Source organism: Stylophora pistillata, chromosome 14 (assembly GCF_964205215.1).
Source record: "Stylophora pistillata chromosome 14, jaStyPist1.2, whole genome shotgun sequence".
In the NCBI taxonomy this organism is placed as follows: domain Eukaryota; kingdom Metazoa; phylum Cnidaria; class Anthozoa; order Scleractinia; family Pocilloporidae; genus Stylophora; species Stylophora pistillata.
Genome location: NC_142532.1, coordinates 9,662,975 through 9,683,690, shown reverse-complemented (window position 1 = coordinate 9,683,690; position 20,716 = coordinate 9,662,975). Strand labels below are relative to the sequence as shown.

The following is a 20,716-nucleotide window of genomic DNA, read 5'->3' as shown; positions in this document are numbered from 1 at the left end:
AGATTGAGCGTGGTCTAGGATATGGCTACCACATATCAAACTGTTTCCCCACTGCGATGGACATTTGTTTTTGTCGGTTCCAGCCTGGCGCGGCCGCTAACCCAGATGCCCTCCTGAGCAAATTTTCAAAATGGCGGACAAGCCAAAGAGAGAGATAAGAGAACTAAAGCGATTCTGCAACGAATACTCAGCATACACCCCTGTTAAAAGGGTCATTTCACAGAGAAAAGATACAAAATTGTATGATGTTGAAGTCACGGAGGTTGACAAACCCAACAAGAGACTGAAAATTCACTACATTGGCTACAGTACACGCTTCGATGAGTGGAGACCCTTCGGGGACGGTGAAGCATCTGAATATTTTCCTTCGAAATTGTATAGATTAGTAGGCTGCAAAAAAATTTATTGGACGACGTTTAGGGTAAAAACAACAATCTAACCTGAAAAAATGTATTTATTCCGACTCTTTCGGAAAATAACTTTACAAATCGTACTTGTTTATTTCGTAAGTAAACGATGGTAAATTAATACACGAAGCGCTTTCCGAGCTACCCGATTCTTCTCCCACTGCTTTCAATCAAACAGGGTGCGGCCAGTGATCCGTCTAATTATCGCCTGATTTCTGTGCTACCAGTGGTCTCAAAAGTAATCGAACGTCATATGCACAATTCTTTATATGCTTTTCTTATGGATAATAACTTGTTTTATTCTAGACAGTCTGGGTTTCGTGGGATATACAGTACCGAGACTGCTCTAATTAAGTTAGTTGACGAGCTTTTGTTCGGCTTAGATAACAATCATGTATGCGGCATGGTCCTGGTCGATTATCGAAAGGCTTTCGACATGGTGGACCATAAGCTATTGTTGCGCAAGTTGGGGCTGTACGATATAGTCAACCGTGTCACTCTTATTTGTCGGAGCGGAAGCAAATTGTCCGTGTAAATGGGAGTGAGTCAAGCGAAGCTTTGATGTTGCATGGGGTCCCTCAGGGAAGTATTTTAGGTCCTTTATTTTTTATTTTGTTTATTAACGATTTGCCCCTGTATACAAGTGCTCAGTTGGACCTTTATGCAGACGATACGATTGTCAACGCTTTTGCGGATGTGAAAAACTTAGCCAACTTAAGTTCATCACTAAATAAGTCTGTCTCTGAAATTCAATTATGGGCTTCAGCAAATAAGCTCCCATTAAATGAAGACAAGACTAAAGTACTCACGATCACTGGGAAAAGATGTGTAGCTGACATAAATGGAAGTGACATAGCTGTTCCTGTAAACGAAAAACAGCTCAATAATGTGGATTGTGCTACCTTATTAGGAGTAGAAACTAACAGCAAATTGTCATTTAATGAACATATTGAGAAAGTATGTAAAAAGATGGCCTCTAGAATCGCAATATTGCGTAAGATTCGAGCCTGTTTACCTCTTAAACAGCGACTTCAGTTTTATAATAGCATTATTCGCCCTGTTATGTCTTACGCTAACGTGGTTTGGGCAAATTGCGACAAAAAGTGGGTTTATAGGGTCTTAAGATTGCAAAAAAGTGCGGCACGAGTTATTTCTTTTGCCGATCGCACGACACCATCAGTTGCTTTGTTTAACAAGCTAGGTTGGATTCCGTTTTATAAGCAACACAAGATAGATAAATGCATAATAATGTATAAGCGAATTAATGGGCGTTTGCCGAATTATCTAAATGAACACTTAATTTTGAATAATAAGCGGCACTCCCGCAACACTAGATGTTCAAGCATTAATGCTGTTTGTCCTAAATAAAAAAGAGAATCAGAGGGAGGACGCTTTTTCGCTGTTTCGGCTGCAAGACTGTGGAATAGTATACCTATTGAAATTAGGAAACTAGATTCTATAGCATGTTTTAAAAAGAACATGTTTGCCAAAATTTTTAAGGAACAACAATGTTTGCATCATTTTACTATTTAATAATATCTTCTTAATTGAATCTTGTCTTATTTTAAATGCATATTTTAAATGTTTACATATTTTAGCTTACATATTTATCTGATTGTATATAGATACAATGAATATATGAAGTTCATATATTTTGAACTGCGGTATTAAATACGTATGATGCTCGATCCTTCGCAGTAGATATCGCTATTTATGCAATAGCGAAAATCAGACCTGAAAAAAATCCGGCCTGTACGGGATTAGAACCACTGACCTCTGCGATACTAGTGCAGCGCTCTACCAATTGAGCTAACAAGCCAACTGGGAGCAGGCCGTTAACTTGATTCGTAATAAACCCGTGATGATAAATCAGATACAATGAATATATGAGCTTGTTAGCTCAATTGGTAGAGCGCTGCACTAGTATCGCCGAGGTCAGTGGTTCGAATCCCGTACAGGCCTGATTTTTTTCAGGTCTGATTTTCGCTATTGCATAAATAGCGCTCTCTACTGTGAGGATCGTGCATCATACGTATCTACAACCGCAGTTCAAAATAGATGAACTTTATATATACATTGTATCTAATGTATTTGTGTAGCTACCTCCCCTTTGTAAATTAGTTGTAACTCTTGAACTCGCATTTGTTAATTTTATTTTCATTTGTTCCCTTGATCATGGCGTCATGAAGTCGACGAAACGTCGGGATGTTACATCGCTCGTTTTTACCTGTCTATGTATTAATAGAAATATTTAAATTGTAATATTCTTTTACTTTATTTTATCTATTTATTTATTTATCGCTTAATTAATGATTAATCTTTTTACAAATATTGTACATAGATTAACCCTTTTCTTAATGTTATCTATTTTATTATTACATAGTCTATTGGTCATGGGCCTTCCCTTTGATAGACTTAAATGTAGATGTAGATGTAGACTGTATCAGACGAAATAGCATTTGACTTTAAGGAACTGATAGACTATGCAAACGCACTAAAAGTTACAAAGAGATCTCTACTCAAGTTATCAGCCAAAGTTTCCGACCCTCTGGGACTTTTAAGTCCGTTCACTATTACAAGGAAATGCAAGTCTCGGTCCCTCTGTTTGGAAAAGTTAGATTGGGATATCGAACTACAAGGAAGACATCAAAGGCTGTGGAAGAACTTTGTGTCTAGCCTGATACAACTAAACAATGTACGTGTACCTCGTTGCTACTTTAATTCAAGTATGGTATCAACCGATATTCAAATTCATTCCTTTAGTGATGCATCAAAGAGGGCCTATGCTGCTGCTTTCTATTTGCGATCAGAGTACGAAGATGGACATGTTGAAGTCAAATTACTTTCTTCAAAAACAAGAGTGACACCCATAAAACAGCACACCGTACCAAGACTGGAAGTACTAGGTGAAACAATCTCGGCAAGACTTGTCTGCACCTTGTTGAAGTCGCTCCCACATGAAATTAAATCTACCTTTTGGTTGAATTCTACAACTGTGCTTTGTTGGATAAAGCAGGAGAAACCATGGAAACATGTTCAACCATGGAGAAACCATGGAAACATGTTCAAAGTCGTGTTTGCGAAATTTGCCTAAACCTTCCCTGAAGCGGTATGGAATTATTGTCCAGGTGCCCAAAATCCAGCTGATCTGCCTTCTCAAGGCTTATCTGGAAAAGGCCTTAAAGAGAGCTCACTCTAGCGGAAAGGACCACAATTTCTAAGGAACCCAGACAGTGCTTGGCCAAAGTCACCAACAATGAAAACAAACGATGAGGAACGTATGAATGAACTAGTCAAATACCCCCTACATGTGACTCATTCTCTCATAAACACTCAAGAACGTTCAACCTCAGTGAACTTCACTGCAGTTATTGATCCCAAGAAATACAGCTCATTGACAACATTACTTCGCATTTGAGCCTATGAAGTCAATCCTTTCAGGCAGTACCAGCAAACCTGCAAAAGAGTTAAGCGCCTCCGAGATTAATGACGCTGAGACATACTGGATAAAGACAGTCCAAGCAAGTAATTTTGACGCCAAGATCAAGTTCCTGACTAAGAATTCTCGTATGGCACGATTACGGAGAGTCAAGCAATTTGGATTGTACAAGGACAGCAGAGGTGTCTATAGATGTAAAGGTAGACTAAACAATTCAGACCTCCCAGCCACGAGCAAGAATCCGACATTGTTGCCTTCCAAGAATGACTTTGTAAGCCTATTGATAAAGGATGGTTATGCAAACGTTAAGCCCAATGGAGTCAGGGACACACTAACAACCCTGCGAGAGAATTACTGGATGTTGCATGCCCAAGAAGCAACCAAGAGTGCGTTACTTGTCGAGAATTTGAAGGTGTACCATTTAAACCTCAGTCTATCCCTGACTTGCCTGACATACGCATGTCAGACGCTCGTCCATTTACGAATACTGGTGGACACCGCGGAAATACGTTTTTCGGGGTCCGGTACAGTATTTTGCTGGTCAGCGGTACACCTTGCGAAAACAAAAAAATGCCGGTAACTTTGTAATGGTTTTCGCCGCGAGTCTCACCTGCTTCACAAAAGTGTAAAACTTAGAAAAGATACTGCAAACTTAGCCTTAAAACTCGCCCAAATCTAGGAATGTTCATGGTCTCTATTATATAATTTTCCAAAACTTAACGGAGGTTGCACACGATGTGAAATTGTCGTTGTTTCGTGAGGTATTACTAGTGATCTGCGAGTCCGTTGAAACAGTGGATTGTTTTTTAGGAGATGTTGCGTGCTAAGGCGAAAACCAGACGGCTAAATAGTGGTTGCAGTGGTGTTCTGAGAACACCAACCCCTCAGGTTTGTAGAGCTGGTGGCATTCGACCCAGTGAGTTGGTCTGTCAACTGCATTTCGACTGCATTTCGACCGCATTCGCCGAGATGACGACGAAACCTGCTCGTGTCCGTCGACTTGCAAAGCCATCATATCCCTGCACGCTTTTACAACATTCTGGACCAAGTTGGACAGAAAAGTTCTACTTACAAACTAGGGACACGGTGGTGTAATCTGTGTAGGGCTGAGGACCGCAAGAGATTTTAAAAACTGGCCTCCACTCGGGGAGGAATTAAACGAGGTATGGATTATCAGAGAATATCCATTTGGTACCGTACTTTAAAGGGAGGGTTGATAGATGAAAATTTTTCATGTTTTTTTAAGCAACAGTATTAACTTCCAACCGTTTTGGAAGCTCATAATTATGGAAACCAAGGTGGACCACGATCGTCAACTGTATTTCGTTAACTTCTGATAAACAAGACTATTTCAACAGTTCACTGGTTTCTAAAAATAAATACCGTTGCAGATGTGTGATGCCAAAATAACTGAGAGTCAGACAGACACCGTCAAACAAGAGTACGATTGTACTTAATGTGTTATGTGAACTGCCACAGTCACACATAAACAATTTTTCTTTTTCCATAGGCCGTTTTCTTTACATGTACCTCTATTCTCACCTTTATTGTAACACTTTTGTAACAGGTGTGTCAAGAAACAGAAGAGATGGATTTTGAAGCTGGTCAACAATTTACCTCTGAGGTACAGTCTTCACTGTAAACAGTGTTTGGTGTAATAAGTGAAACTACTTTTTTACTTACATGCGACTTAGTTCACATCGTTTTGTGCAGTATATACTATCTGGTTTAGAGAACTGCAGCAAGCTTTTCATTTCGAATAAACTTCTACAAAATAAAGTGAATTGAGTTGAGGCAGTCACACTTTTAGGCTCCTTCTTGTGAATCATACAGATAAGTCTTGGCTTTTCCATGACCAGTTCTTAGACATCAATCACATTACAGTAACTGCTATCAATTATCACTGGTTACGCTTGATTTTCATATATACCTGAAAATGTTATTATTCCAGACTAATCAAGAAGGCAACCAAGATGTAAGTCTGGTGTTGGATACATTCTCAAAATAACAACAACAATAATAATAATAATAATAATAATAATAATAAGTGCAGGTACTTTATTTACCAATAATTTCCATAAAATCCTCTACAATAAAAAATATTAACAGCGTAAAAAACGATAAAAAATGACTCACTTTCGGCTCACATCTACTTTTTTTTTGAATGTCAAAGTGTCTAGAAAACTATAAATAACGGAATCATATCTGAACAGATTCAAAGTCTAATAATCTGATAAGTAAAAGCATGTCTAAAACTATACAGAAAAGAGAAAGGTGAATGGCAAATCTAGAACCCTATATACAAGGCTGCTAAAAAGCATTAAACAATGTCAGTGGCTCCCTCGACAGCTACGATTTCAACGTCACAATTACTATAGTCATACGCAGCGCGGCGCTTTACCCGCGATCCTCGAAGGCAAACTGAGGCCGGCCGAAGGAGGGCAAAGGATGTCTTTGCTCGGGTCCAGGAAATTGTTTGCGAGTATCGTTCCCCTTTCTTGGCAGCTATCAGCTCGGCCAATCGGCTGTGGTATCTTATGCATTCCATCCCCATCCCTCCCGTAGTTGTAAATGCAAGCAGCGTGAACGAGCCATGCTCAACATCCAACACTCTCCTTGAGTACAGCCGCTTCTTGTCGTTTTCATGGATGCGATAAATCTGCTGTGGTTCCTGGTCCCAGTAATACTCGGCATTAGGGTGGCAAACCCTCACATCGAAGACTGCCGAGTTCTGGGGATCTCATTATAATAATAATAATAAATATGTAGATCTTGGTATTATAGCATAGTATTACAGCATAATGTTGAAGAAAAGAATGTTTACTACGGTAAAAAAGCCACCTACAGCTTATCCCTTTATAATAATAATAATAATAATGATAATAATAATAATAATAATAATTTATTATTATTATTATGATTATCATTATCATAAAATCCTCTACAATACAAAATATTAACAGCGTAAAAAACGATCCAAAATGACTCACTTTCGGCTCACATCTACTCCTTTTTTTTTTGTCAAAGCGTCTGGAAAACTATAAATAATGGAGACAAATCTGAACAGATTCAAAGTCTAATAATCTGATAAGTAAAAGCATATCTAAAACTATACAGAAAAGAGAAAGGTGAATGGCAAATCTAGAACCCCATATACAAGCCTGCTAAAACTCATTAAACAATGTCAATGGCTCCCTCGGCAGCTGCGATTTCAACGTCACAATTATTATAGTCATACGCAGCGCGGCGCTTTACCCGCGATCCTCGAAGGCAAACTAAGGCTGACCGAAGGAGGGCAAAGGATGTATTTGCTCGGATCCAGGAAATTGTTTACGAGTATCGTTCCCCTTTCTTGGCGGCTATCAGCTCGGCCAATCGGCTGTGGTATCTTATGCATTCCATCCCCATCCCTCCCGTAGTTGTAAATACAAGCGGCGTAAACGAGCCATGCTCAACATCCAACACTCTCCTTGAGTACAGCCGCTTCTTGTCGTTTTCATGGATGTGATAAATCTGCTGCGGTTCCCTGTCCTTGTAAGACTCGGCATTAGGGTGGCAAACCCTCACATCGAAGAATGCCGAGCTCTGGGGATCCCAGAAGCCACGCGCCCGAACGTCCAATCTTGCGTCTTGTGCTCTATTAGACCCTCTGCTGAGTTGTTCTTCAGTGATGTCTTGGAGCACTGGCTCGACCTCGACATTGGTACACACTATACTTAAAAGGTCGGCCTCGAGGTCTCTCAACTCATTATGCCGTTGGATAACAAAGCCCCCTCGTTTGCAAATCATTGCGTGGTCTACTGTGAAGTTTTCCCCACAGGCACACACTGATGGAATGTCATCGAACGGCCAATCATAGCGTAATTTAACAGCATCGCGAAACTCTCTCTTGCTGAGGTTGAAACCATGTTCTTGAAGGGGAAGAACTGTGAGCCATACAGAGGAGCCTTTTTCTTGCGCTAGCTCTAGAGCTCGCTTGATCTTCCGTGAAACAATTTGTTTTAGATTATCTGCAATCTCTGAAAGTCCTTCAGCTTTTCCATGTTTGACAGCCTGACCCCCGACTCGATGAGGGACTCGTCGGGTAGTTGATGAGTTTGAGCCATGATATGTTCGACAAGAGAAGATGTCACCTGAATAGATAAGGCATGTTCGCGTGCCGCCTCGTGACATGGGTTGCTCAAGCTCAGGCCGCCTAGGCGAACGGCTAGTGCTAGAACGTCTCTATCCAGTTTGCTACACTTGCGCCCTACGATTGCTGGTATAAGGACCTGGGAAATAGCCTCTTCAAGTGGCTCCAGAACATCTTGGACATCAGGGAGAGTTCTTAGGGAAGTACGTCCAACGATGCTTTTAACCAAACGTGTATGCGGCATAGCTGGCCTGCGGTTGAATCTGTGCAAATTCAGCCAGCTGAACAACTTCACTGACCCAGCTAGTTACTTTCTCGTTGACATAGTCTTGCAGATAATCTCTTGAGCCTATCACAGCTCCAAGATGCTTCTGCCCTTCTACTGTCACGTTAATCGCTGTATCTTTAAAGGCTTCTCTAACAAGTGCCTCCTTTTCTGGCTTTGCAATAATCCAGCACTTTTTTCCGTTTGGAAAGTGGCCAATGTCTGGACCGAATGTATTAAGACCAGCCCACCATTGCTTGATTTCTGAGATTGTGCCAGCTCCACAAGCATCATCTGCGAACCAGCATTGCTTTGCATCTGACATGGCCTGTAGACTTGTTATCAAGGGCTGGGTGCTGAGGGCATATAATAATAATAATAATAATAATAATAATAATAATAATAATAATAATAATAATAATAATAATAATAAGAATAGGAAGAAGAAGAAGAAGAAGAAGAAGAAGAAGAAGAAGAGAAGGCGAGGTGAGGTGTAGATTATGCGGCAAGGCTCCGGAGAGTGTGGCACATATCTTGTCAGGATGCAGTGCGCTGGCCAAGAGCAAGTACCTCTCTAGACACGACGCAGCACTGAAGGTACTGTTTTACGAACTGTTGAGGGATTTATAGACGAGATACCACCCTGGTACTCACCCGACAAGCCGAAGCCCGTGTATGAGTCAGAGAATTGTAAAGCTTATTGGGTTGTCCCTATATATGCTGATCAACAAGAGGTCAGATGCAATAGGGTGGATGCACGCATTGTAAATCATATGTGCAAGAGAGTTGTGACGCTGGAAATGAGCTGCCCGTTGGTTAACAATCGGACAAGAAAGGATGAAGAGAAGACACTGAAGTACGAACCCCTTCGCTGGGAACTAAGGCAGCAGTTCCCAGGCTACGAGGTGAAGCAATATAACATCATTATGGATGCCCTCGGGGGGGAGGGGTGGTCACGGGAGTTGGATGTCATGATGCGCGAGCTGGTGGGAGGCAGAAGCACAGACGTACTGCGACAGATGCAGAGGGCAGTGCTCTCGGGCACGCTGAATATTGCCCGCACTTTCAAGGTGGCAGTTTGAATTCCTGTTAGAAGGAGGACCGTAGACACAACGGAAAGCTTTTTAGGATTAGTTAATGTCCATTTATTTTTTTACTCCATGGCTCACAGGTTACGGTTTTTGCCCTGTGCTGCCTGATTAGAATGTAGCATTCAGTTGATTTCTCTGCGACATAATAATACAAATAATAATATTTAACGAGGGAGCCCAACTCACCATAACGGTTTTCAGTGGGGCCCTCATTAACTAATTAACTAAATTAATTTAACTAATTACCTTAATTGATAAAATAATAGTAATAATAATAGCAATAAATAAGTAAAATAAATGTCGTATATGAGCACGATCCTTCGCAGTAAAGCACTATTTGAGCAATAGTGAAAATCAGACCTGAAAAAAAAAAAAATTTCAGGCCTGTACGGGATTCGAACCACTGACCTCTGCGATACTAGTGCAGCGCTCTACCAATTGAGCTAACAAGCCAACTGGGAGCAGGCCATCAAATTAATTCGACATAAACCCGTAGATGATAAATCAAACAACAACAAACATATGAAACATATGAGTGAACTGCGGTTATGAGACGTATATGAGCACGATCCTTCGCAGTAAAGCACTATTTGAGCAATAGTGAAAATCAGACCTGAAAAAAATTTCAGGCCTGTACGGGATTCGAACCACTGACCTCTGCGATACTAGTGCAGCGCTCTACCAATTGAGCTAACAAGCCAACTGGGAGCAGGCCATCAAATTAATTCGACATAAACCCGTAGATGATCGTGCTCATATACGTCTCATAACCGCAGGATACTGCCTTGGGGTACCCCAATAGGCATTTCGGTCACTGCAGAGTGAGTATCTCCAACCGATGTGATTTGTGACCCGTTAGTGAAATACGATCTAAACCACTGGGTGGTAGAACTGGTAAGACCGATGTTCGTCAGCTTTCGTAGTAGCAAGTGATGATCCACTGTATCAAAGGCCTTGGATAGGTCTAAAAAAACAGCTCCTGCAAAGGAACCAGCGTCCATATTCTCAAGAATATTGTCTTTGAAATGAGCCAAAGCTGTCCCGGTTAATAACTTCGGTCTGAAACCAAATTGTTTGGATGTAATGATCTCATTATTCTTAAGATAAGCATACAGTTGGATGTGCACGGCTTTTTCTAGGATTTTACTTATCGTTGGCAGTACAGTAATGGGTTTGTAATTGTAGCATCGCAGCGATCACCTTTCTTGAATATTGCTGTAACTTTTCCAAATTTCCAAAGGAAAGGAAAGACACGAGTTTCACTGGAAAGACTGAATAATCTAGTTAGGCTGGCAGTGATAACTGTGGCTGAATCTTTCAGCAGACGCACACTGATGTTATCGAGGCCGATTGCTTTATTGGTTTTGAACTGTTGTACCTCACGAATGACGAAGTCTTCCATAATTGGCTCGAAAGTAAATTCATAGGTTAGACTTGAGTTTACCATAGGTGTCGAGAAGATGTAGGACCTGTAAGACTTGAGCTTCTGCGCTAGTTTATTCCAATGGTTGAAAAATGGTCACTGAGAATCTTGGCTATAGATTTATTGCTACAGTATTGAACACCGTCGGCTTCAATGCAGGAGATGGGAGTTCTTTCTTTGCGAGACGTTCTGTCGTTAAGAGTTTTCCATAACGCTCTTGGATTAGTCTTGTTTTCGGTAATAAGCTTAGAATAGTATTCCGATTTACATCTCTTTATCTCCTTATTTATGTAATTCCTAAGTTCCTTATAGCGTGATCAATGATGGCCAGATTTTGATTTCAGGGCTTTACGATGGTAATGATCTCGTTTGTGCATAGCTTTAGATAGCCTTGCATTCATCAAAGGAGAATGGACTCCTTTAATTCTTGATTTTCTGATCGGAGCATGACTATCAGCAACCTGAGTAAAAAGTTTGTTCCAATCATCGACCGCGGAGTCAATGTCATCCTTGTTTAGTGCTTGGTCCCAGTCAATATCTCTCAAGTCATTCAGAAATTCCTTCTTTGAATAATGCTTGTTTGACCGATGTTCAATGGTTCTCCCTAGCTGGAGCCTTGGGAACACCTGATTTGATAACACAGAAGATCAAAAATTGGTCGCTTAAAGGTAATGGAATAACGCCTCGGTCACCAACACGATGAGACGTATTAGTAAACAATAAGTCAATCAATGGTGATGATCTTTCCGTTATTCGTGTTGGTTTACTAATTAGTTGGTCTAGGCGATAAATATTTGTCACCTGGAGAAGTTTGCGCTTCTTAGCTTTATCATTATTCATCTCAGAGCATAAAAAATTTATGTTGAAATTCCCGAGAAAACAAGCTCGGTCTTCTCAGGCACAGAAGACATAGATGTATTTAAATCTTGAAAAAAAGTTTCCACGTTCAAATCAGGTGCTCTGTAGATTATCCAGATAATCAGTTTCTTGCATTTAGGCCAAGAGATTTCGATGGCACAAGATTCAGGTAGAGAAGCGCCAACATCGGGTCTGATTGGATAAGTAATACCATCTGGAAAATAGGCCATAGTACCACCGCCTGTTTTGTGAAGTCGGTCAGATCTTACGCAAGAATAACCAGGAATCTGAATTTTGTTATCTGTAATCGATGGCTTCAGCCATGTCTCCGACACTGTAAAAACATCGAAGGGCCGATTGAGTAGCCAAAGTTTCAACGAGTCCAGTTTGGGATGAATACTTCTTATATTCAGATGGGGGACTTTGGGTCCTCTGAACCGCGTAAATCTCTCACAGACAGACTTGGCGGTGCATAATAGCAATAGTCTAAATTACAAAAATTAATTTCCTTGCCATGTCCATAAAAGTTGATATCCATGGCAAATATCAAATTCAATAGTTTTAGCATTTTGTTGAAACAATCAACTCCTGAAATAACACTTGTGTGTACAGGTACAGTACAGTGTTGCTGTATAACAATTTTGATTGGACCTAAATTGTATTTATATCTTTAACAGAACCAACATTCAAAGACTTCCTACAAGCTCTGAGCAAGAAAATGGAAAAATGCTTAAATCGGCAGAGACTTGTAAGCCAGCCAGTTTTTAAAGAATTCATAGAATCAAATTCCCCAAAACTGTATAAGATCATCCTTGACAGTATTCTCTCTGAACGTCATGGGGAAAAAAGAGCAGACCTGCAGGAGAAAAGGGCAACAGCTGTTATATGGCAGCTATTACATTACAGGTATTTTTAGTAATAGGCCACACTGGTACTTATATATGAAATCAAATTCTAATGCAGCCCTCCAACTCCACTGTGCTTCCTTTCACTTCCTTGCCTAGAACTGCTTTTGGATGAACTATTTATGCATCTCTGTTCAACAATTAATGTGCATTTCTAAGTGATCAAATGTGTAAAACCAATTTGGTCCGACAATCAGAAAACAGAGACATGGTGAATTCCTGGATGAAAGTTCGATCATCTTAGAGTTGCACGGCCTCCAATCTAGTGGAATGGCTCTTAGAAAAGTGTTAGGATTTGCAAGGGATGGGAAAACTAACACCCAGAAGAGACACAGTATTGCATCTAGTCAACCGGAGAGGGCAGAAGACATGGGTTGCAAAGCAATTAAAAGAGTAATTAAAATTTGTGAAAATACGTGTCAATTTCATATATTGTTTTATACCTGGATTTTCCAACAGAAAACTCCATCCGTTGAATAATTATATTTTCTGCTTTGGCTTAGCAGAAATCCTTTCAAATACTATGCATGGTTGATTTCCACAACATCAACACAGTTAAAAAACCAACAGAGCAAATACTTACTAATGCTTTCCATATGACAACTCTTCTCAGGGATATACAGTAATCTGTGGATGCAGTTCCTCGACCGGTTGACACAGCCAGCTTTCACAGATGTGTAAGGGTTCCATCTCCTGGAAGTCCACCCCAGCTGTGCAGGAGGGATATCCACCAGAGCTGTCATAACAGAAATTAGAAGATTTTGGCCTAAATTTAGTAAAAAATTTCTTCCTTGAGAGCTTGGCCAAACCATACAAGGAAATTGATCTCTCTGTGATGTAGCAATCTTTTAAAGAGCTAAGGCAAGACAGACAACGTCTAACTATTTCACTAACAATCCAAACTGTTGCCTATAGCACAAGTGCACTTTGATGAATGAGTGTATATTTCAGCACATCAGTATACATGTATATTACTGCAGATACACTAAAGAAACCTTGAACAATCATTTATGATCATGAAGAAGGAAAAAAGAAGAGATCACCAACATCTACAATGCAAACTGGTGTAAAATTTGTGGCATTCTTGCTTAATGCAGTCCAGTCTTGGAAGAAGTATGGAAAGTGCAATGATTTGTGGACTTCATTGAATACGCAGTGTCTTATTAAGTCAGTTTGTCTGCTAAATATCTGCTTGTGCATTTAGTTAAAAAGAGTCTCTCCTACAACATACACAGGCTTGTTTTTAATCATTTAAGTTTCTAACACTGCTATCTCTTTAATAATAATTTATTGGTTATTGCAGGATTTATTCAAGAGAAAATCACGAGGAATGTCAAACCTTGAAATCAACATTACCAATTGATGAGATTGAACAGACACTGGACAGTAAGAATGACTACCAGGCTTGCCACCAGTACATTTTTGATGTAATACCAGAATTCAAAGAATTCCTTAAATCACATGTGGTTTCCACTGTGCGTGGCTGGCCAACATGAACAAAAAAAGATTGTTTGCCATGCTAATATAGATCAAGAAGTTATTTCCGTAATCCCTGAGTTGGGTCAGTTTCATGTGTATTTGAACCATTCAGAAGATGCAGTAAAGCAGTACTATCCCGCTTTCAAAGAGATCTATGCATCAGTGTTTAGTCAGAGGATTAGATTACCTGAAAAGCCCACGCTAGACAAAGTGGCACTGTGCATTGTGCTAGCATTTTGTGGTTAACTGAGAATCCGCACACAAGTTATTCAAACATTTGGACAATGAAAAGACACCGAATACAGTTGTCTCTTACATCTTTTTGAAGAGCTCAACCCTCTGTGTTTTCTGCATTATCCTGTAATTGTGAGAAGTGAGCAATTTCCACAGCTTGCTTCCTCTATGAAGCGTCTAGCCATCATGTTTGTAGCAATGGACAGACACCACTACAATAAGGCATCGCTTTCATGGATCAGCAATGAACAATACCAACGGGAAAACTTCCCTGCTTATCATGCTGCCAAGTCTGCTCTTTGTTCTCTTTTGAATGAGAAGAAGGTTGAGATCTTCCACTCCACTTTACGATCAAGAATACGAAAAACAGACAAGGGAGATAAAATCCAAGAAACTGCAAGGCTGCACATTGCAAGATCTAATTTTGAGGAAGATGAATTCGAAAAGACCTATGTCCCACAATATCTAAGAGGATATAGTGACCAAGACTTCCTTGTACTTTCAAGTTTGTATCAGTAGAAGATCTAAAGGGCTTCTGAGAGTTTTAATTGATCCCCTTAATTCGCCTGCTTACATTTATCAATCAAAGGTTCTGTGAGCCAACTCGTGAATTGGATAAGCCAATGTAATTTGTGTCGTCAATAGAAATGGGTGTTTGATTTCCATACTAGGGTATGAATCGTTAGACTGGTAAATGAGCATTATGAGGAATATCATGTGAAACTACATTAGGCCTCAAAGACAGAAAATATGGCCTGATTAGGATTTAGTGCAAGACAATCACTGTTCCAGATTTTACTGTAAAGGTTTGTTGAATGAAAGTTCAAAAGAGTGCTGTTTAGTTTATCATAAAACCATTGTTCCAATGTTGAGCTCAGTATTTACTTGCAATGCAAGCATAGAGATAGGCATGTAAAAGCTTATGCGCTGGATGGAACGCACGGACCTAAGGATAAGCCTATATGCATAAGATTATCAAAACGGTTCCTTTTGTTTATGCTTATACTGTCTAGTTAAGACTTGGTTAGCATAAGCGTAAGGATTAACATAAGCGAAAGACTTTCAGGCAATCAGCAAGCACTATACTGCTTATACCAACCATGTCCCTATTTAACATAACATCGACTAAGCGCTTGTGCTCATGTTTATGTTGCAGCTGTGCCCACCAGCGCATTAGCTTATGTTTTTGCCTATGCTTGTGTTGCAACTGAATACCACGCTTGAAGCCTGTTTCGTACTTCCGAGATAATTATTAGCACGAGGATGAAAACAAGTACAAGGATGTTCACACCACTCTAAAGTTTATGTTTCTCGGAATTCTTATTGTAAGTCAGTGGATACTCAAAACAAGGATTTTCCCTTAATTTGAGAGTCAATTCCTTGAAAAGTAAAGATCAAGATTTCTGCTTTTAAGAAATTATACTCTCCAATGCAAGTTCCTCAGTTTATAAAGAATACCACCATTAAAAATAATATTTACATTCCTTGTTTTAAGAATTATGACTTTGAATTCTCATTTTAAGGGTATTTCCACTATTGAATAAATATCTCAAATCCTTGCTTTTAGCAAGTATTCATTCTATGTAGAAAGATTCTTCTTCCAACTAGATTTATGATAAATACTTGCCAAAATTTCAGAAATATCTGTGGAATTGTGCTTGTCAAATTCCCGAGGAAATATTTAACAATTATTCGCCGAAGGCGAGGTGAATATCGTCCAATAATCCCCGAGACGAAGTCTAGAGGATTATTCGACAATATTCACCGAACCTGAGGCGAATAATTGTTTTAGTATAATTTCAGAGCTGAGCAACAGAGAAATTTCTAAAATCATAACATTTTAGTAACATTTATTAACATTTTATTTTAACATTTTATATAAGCCGCGTGGAGCGGTTTATATAGCGTAATATAAGGAACCGCTCGACCAATCAGATTGCTGGAAACTCTTCGCTCAGCTCTGAAAATATACTACAACTAAATATAATTTGAAAAACTTTTTTACCTTAATTTTCCTTTCAACACACTCAATATCTGTGATTCACGAAACAAGACCACAGTTTTGAGTGTTCCTAGTTTACCCTAAATATAAAGCAGTAGGAATATCCTTGTTGCATGCAATTCACAAAAATTTTTAATTTCAAATGACAATCAAAGTGGTTTTCAAAACAAATCATAAATTCATAACTTCCAGAACAATAAGCATGGAGTGTAAACTGCTACCATTTGTAATTTTTACTTACAATCATGTGATTATTATACGAAAAACTACTGAACCAGAGTAAAGCATCTCAAACTAAATGTAAACCACTTGTTGACAGAAGTAATTATAGTCATACACCAGCAAGGATGATTCAAAGGAAAGGCTACTATACCTATTCCTTGAGGAATTTGTGTTTGTCATGAAGCCACTATATACTGTTTATTTTAGTATTGGTAAATCTGCATGAAGATTTTATTGAATAGTTAAAAATTCAGCATATGAAGTTGACATGTAGCTGTGCCATTTCTTGAAGAATTGGTGTTAAGTATAAAGCCATGTCTTTTTGCTGTACATTTGATATACATCAAATGAAGTGAGGTGTAACTTAAGTCTTGCTTCAAAATAAAACTTGCTGCTGTGCATGTATCCTAAGTTCAAAATAATGCAAAACATTTTAAAGAAAGCACAATTTGGGTTTATCATGTCAGATTAAAAGTTGTTGTTGAGTTTGTAGTATGACCTGGCTAACCTGTGTTACATGCACAAAATATTGATAGAAAGAACCACTTCCTGGGGTTAAGATCCTTGTCTTAAGGACATGGGGATGATGTATTATTGAACAATCTTTGAGGAGTAAGTGCTCTCTTTTGAGATCTTTTCTTACTCATTTTGAAAAAATTAGGTCTTACTATGCGAAACTTCAGTCACCTTAAGGCCCTGTTTACATGGGAAGAGGGTGCCCCTAGGGGATAGGGTTACCCTACTTGGTAGGGTTGAAGATAACGAGCGTTTACATGGTAATTTGAAACCCTAGGGGCGAGGGCTGACACTATAGCCAGGTCACCCAGCAAGGAAAACAACCAAAATGATGGCGGGAGATAAAGTTTTGGCGGTTAATTCGATTCTTTTTGGATAGTTGCTGGACATTTTCGACGTTCTCCGCAGAATTCTCGGTTCCCAAAAGACTATCAACGTCTTCTCTATTATCTTCCGAGTCAGGAACGAGTTTTGTAAGCTGGTAACGGCGAAAATATTCACCTGGTTTGTAGCTAATACTAGCTGTGGATGCTGTTCCACTGTCCGCCATTTTGTTTCGCTGAGATGCCTGCGCTGTGCGTCAGCGGTATGACTGGACATAGCTCTACCCCTAGGGATAGCCCTAGGTTTTGCGTTTACATGGGCTAATGGCGGCAAAACTCGTCCCTACACAGTAGGGTCACCCTACCCCTAGGGTCATCCTACCTCACATGTAAACACGCAGTATAATTACAATAGAGAAGGGTCACCCTACTTGCTAGGGTAACCCTACTATGTAGGGGCACCCTCACTCATGTAAACAGGCCCTAAGGTACGGACTCTGCTATCAGTTTTAGGCAGTATTTGTCACTCACTGTCAGTGCATATTCCTTGTTTTGAGAACTGATAATTAAACTCATTTTGAGTGATATCAATCCTCATCTTTCGAACTTCCTGTTCCTCACTCCACGACGCATTTTTAAGAAAAAATCCTTAATTCAAGGTATCTGAAAACATACAAACTTAACAGTGCACTAACAACATATGCATACGCAGTGCGAGTTACACTATTCAAGAAACAGCATATCGATTGATTGAACTTATGCTTGAGCTTCTTTCGATGCAGTTCCCACTTGTGAACCACTTTCCAACGTCGATACAGCTCCAAGAATACCAAACAAGCCTCAAACAAGTCACTTTACAAGCAGTTGGCTGTGAACGACATTTCAATATCGGACTATCGGCGAGCAGCGACTTGAGTCGTTTGAGCCCGCGGTTGAAATTACCAAAAGATCAGCGTTTTAAATGTAAAATTCATAGTTAGATAAGGTTTCATATCAAGTTTTCAATGTGCTTCGGTGGCCTTACGGTAAAAAGCAGTGCCGTAGATGTCAATCCCAGGGTGGCGATGTAGGCGGTTCAAACCCGTCGTCCTCGGATAAATTTTGCGTTTTGCTTAACTTCCTATCTTTGTTTTCTTTTTTGGACACAATAATCATTTTCCTGGATACATACATTTAAAATAGAAGTACTGACGCCATAACAAAGGTCGCCAGCTCGTTTGTTTATTACTTGCCAAAAACTGTCAAATGCATTCAAAAGCCTAAAATAGAAAAAATTTTACAGGAATCGACCAACCGAGTGAGCGAGCGAGCGAGCGCCATTCATCACATCATACCTACGACTCGCTCTTGCGCATGCGCGCAATTCATGAGTTAAAAGGAAGGCAAAGATACAAGTATGTGCACAGCAGCTTTGGAAATACACTTATATTTATCATCAGATTATGTTGCTGTCAATATAAAGTAGAGTGTTGTGTATTCTAGCTTCTATCAAAAAACAGGTAAATAACTTTTGCACTTGACCTGTGTAATCAACAGGTTTGGCATCTGAGGGAGTCCTGGCCATGTTTGAGAGAGTAGTGCTGAATCTAGGCAAATCTTACATGTTACCAAGGCCACTGAACAGAGTTGGACGGCCTAATGGCAAAGCACCATAATACCTAGCAAGTTTTTGGAAGGAATTCAGTACCAAGTCGTTATCTTTGGGATACAGATGGCCTTCCTCCAGACCACAACCTTCAGTAGATTGTGACGCAGAGGCATGTCATAATCCATCTCACGCATCTATCCACCGACTGTCCTGTGGCGACACCTTTCATACTCTGTGCATGTCTGATGAGGGTGGCAACAGCCTCGGATGCATCATATGTCTCCCCAACCTGATTTCTGATATTCAGAAGCTCTCTGAGGCATGGAATAAAGGATTATTGTCAGGTATTGATGGAGATGATGGTGGAGTAGAAGTACATGATACATACATACATACCTACATACATACATACATACATACATATGTTAATTGACCACTCCCTACGGCGGCTTTTCAGAGCCAATTCCCACCCAGCAACCACCCCAGGGGAGGACATCCATCACACAGTAATCTCGTGCGTGGGAAATTTACGTCTCCTACCCCTAACCCTGCAGGAGACGGGACCTACATTTATTCGTCCCTATCCGAGAAGACTAGAGTATCTAACCATTTCTTGGTATAGAAAGGTAGCGTATTCTTCTCACTTGTTTTAAGACCTTGAGTGCTGGTCCATGATGATGATGATGATGATGATGATGATGATGATGATGATGACGATGATGATGATGATGACGATGACGATGATGATGATGATGATGAAAATGATGATAATGGTAGCAACAGATCTCCCAAGTTAGAAATGCCAAAGGCAAAGGATCACAAGTATTTCAAGTCATACCTGTTTATAAAAAATATTCAGGAAAAAGTTGAAAAGATGAGATCAGCTGTCAATGCCCAATTCATAACTCACGAGGAATAACCAAAAGGTTGTCATTAGCTTGTAACATGGAAGGGATAGTCTGGAATAAGGGAAGGGGATGGTTGCACAGGGGTTAATCAATAAACAATTTTGCTAGTTTCAGCAATATGGTAGATTTCATTGATAAGCAATACCTATCTGAGAAGTTTACTGTTGTTCCAGTGTCGAAAGAAGTAAAACTTAACCACATCCCACGATTGCAAACGCTTCGTGTCGACAAATACAGCTGTTGGGCAAATTAAAAATATTAAAAAAGGTAGTAATTAGAGTTTCCAGCAAACGTACTAAAAACTTGTAATAGAGATCTAAAATCGCTTTTTAACAATTAGACGTTCTTATATCCTTACGAGCTTCTTCTATTCTTCTATTTACAAGTAGCCTTGAATAGCCCGTTTCAAAAGGTGCAGAATGTCAGAAAGGTGACCGAAACAGAAAAATCTTTATCAATGCAAATAATTTCCAAACTTATCAAGCGCCACATGTCGGCGCAAAGCTAAATGATTATCAATACTTTCCAAACGCGACAATGGCTCTGAATCACCTCTATCGCTACGAACAAATTACACTTTAAATCCAACCGGTGTTCAAACTTTCTGCCTAAGTATTATACATAACCAGCCTTATGCTTTGCCTGGATACCCTTTCGCTGTTTTAGACACTACTGAAGGCGAGGAAAGTAACATGGTCGACGCTTCATCAGCCGGAGTTCGCAAAGTTCATCGTAGAGAAGGCCCTATGGTGGGGAGGCTTCTGGGAAAGACTGATCCAAAGGCGTGAAGAAGAGCTCCCCAAAAAACCTGTCGGCTGCCTGTCGGTCAACTGTCGGCCGACAGATTACCGACAGGTTACCAACAGGCTACCGACAGCTAACCGACAGGCTACTGACAGGCTACTGCGTGTGAAAACACGCAGT

The 20,716-nt window shown here is 39.9% G+C and overlaps 2 long non-coding RNA genes and 2 pseudogenes across 2 annotated transcripts; 2 read left to right on the top strand and 2 right to left on the bottom strand.

The window, feature by feature from the left end:
• Nucleotides 1–6,781: 6,781 nt before the first annotated feature.
• On the bottom strand, nucleotides 6,782–8,610 carry LOC148716442 (uncharacterized; annotated as a pseudogene).
• Nucleotides 8,611–12,422: 3,812 nt separating this feature from the next.
• On the top strand, nucleotides 12,423–16,540 carry LOC148716441 (uncharacterized). The gene is made up of 2 exons (XR_015995579.1): nucleotides 12,423–12,521; nucleotides 13,134–16,540. It is a non-coding gene; the product is annotated as an uncharacterized LOC148716441 (long non-coding RNA).
• A 1,956-nt stretch (nucleotides 16,541–18,496) lies between these two features.
• On the bottom strand, nucleotides 18,497–20,031 carry LOC148716440 (uncharacterized). The gene is made up of 2 exons (XR_015995665.1): nucleotides 19,938–20,031; nucleotides 18,497–19,198 (listed from the first exon to the last, which is right to left on the bottom strand). It is a non-coding gene; the product is annotated as an uncharacterized LOC148716440 (long non-coding RNA).
• LOC148716439 (uncharacterized) lies at nucleotides 18,859–20,118 on the top strand (annotated as a pseudogene).
• Nucleotides 20,119–20,716: the final 598 nt, after the last annotated feature.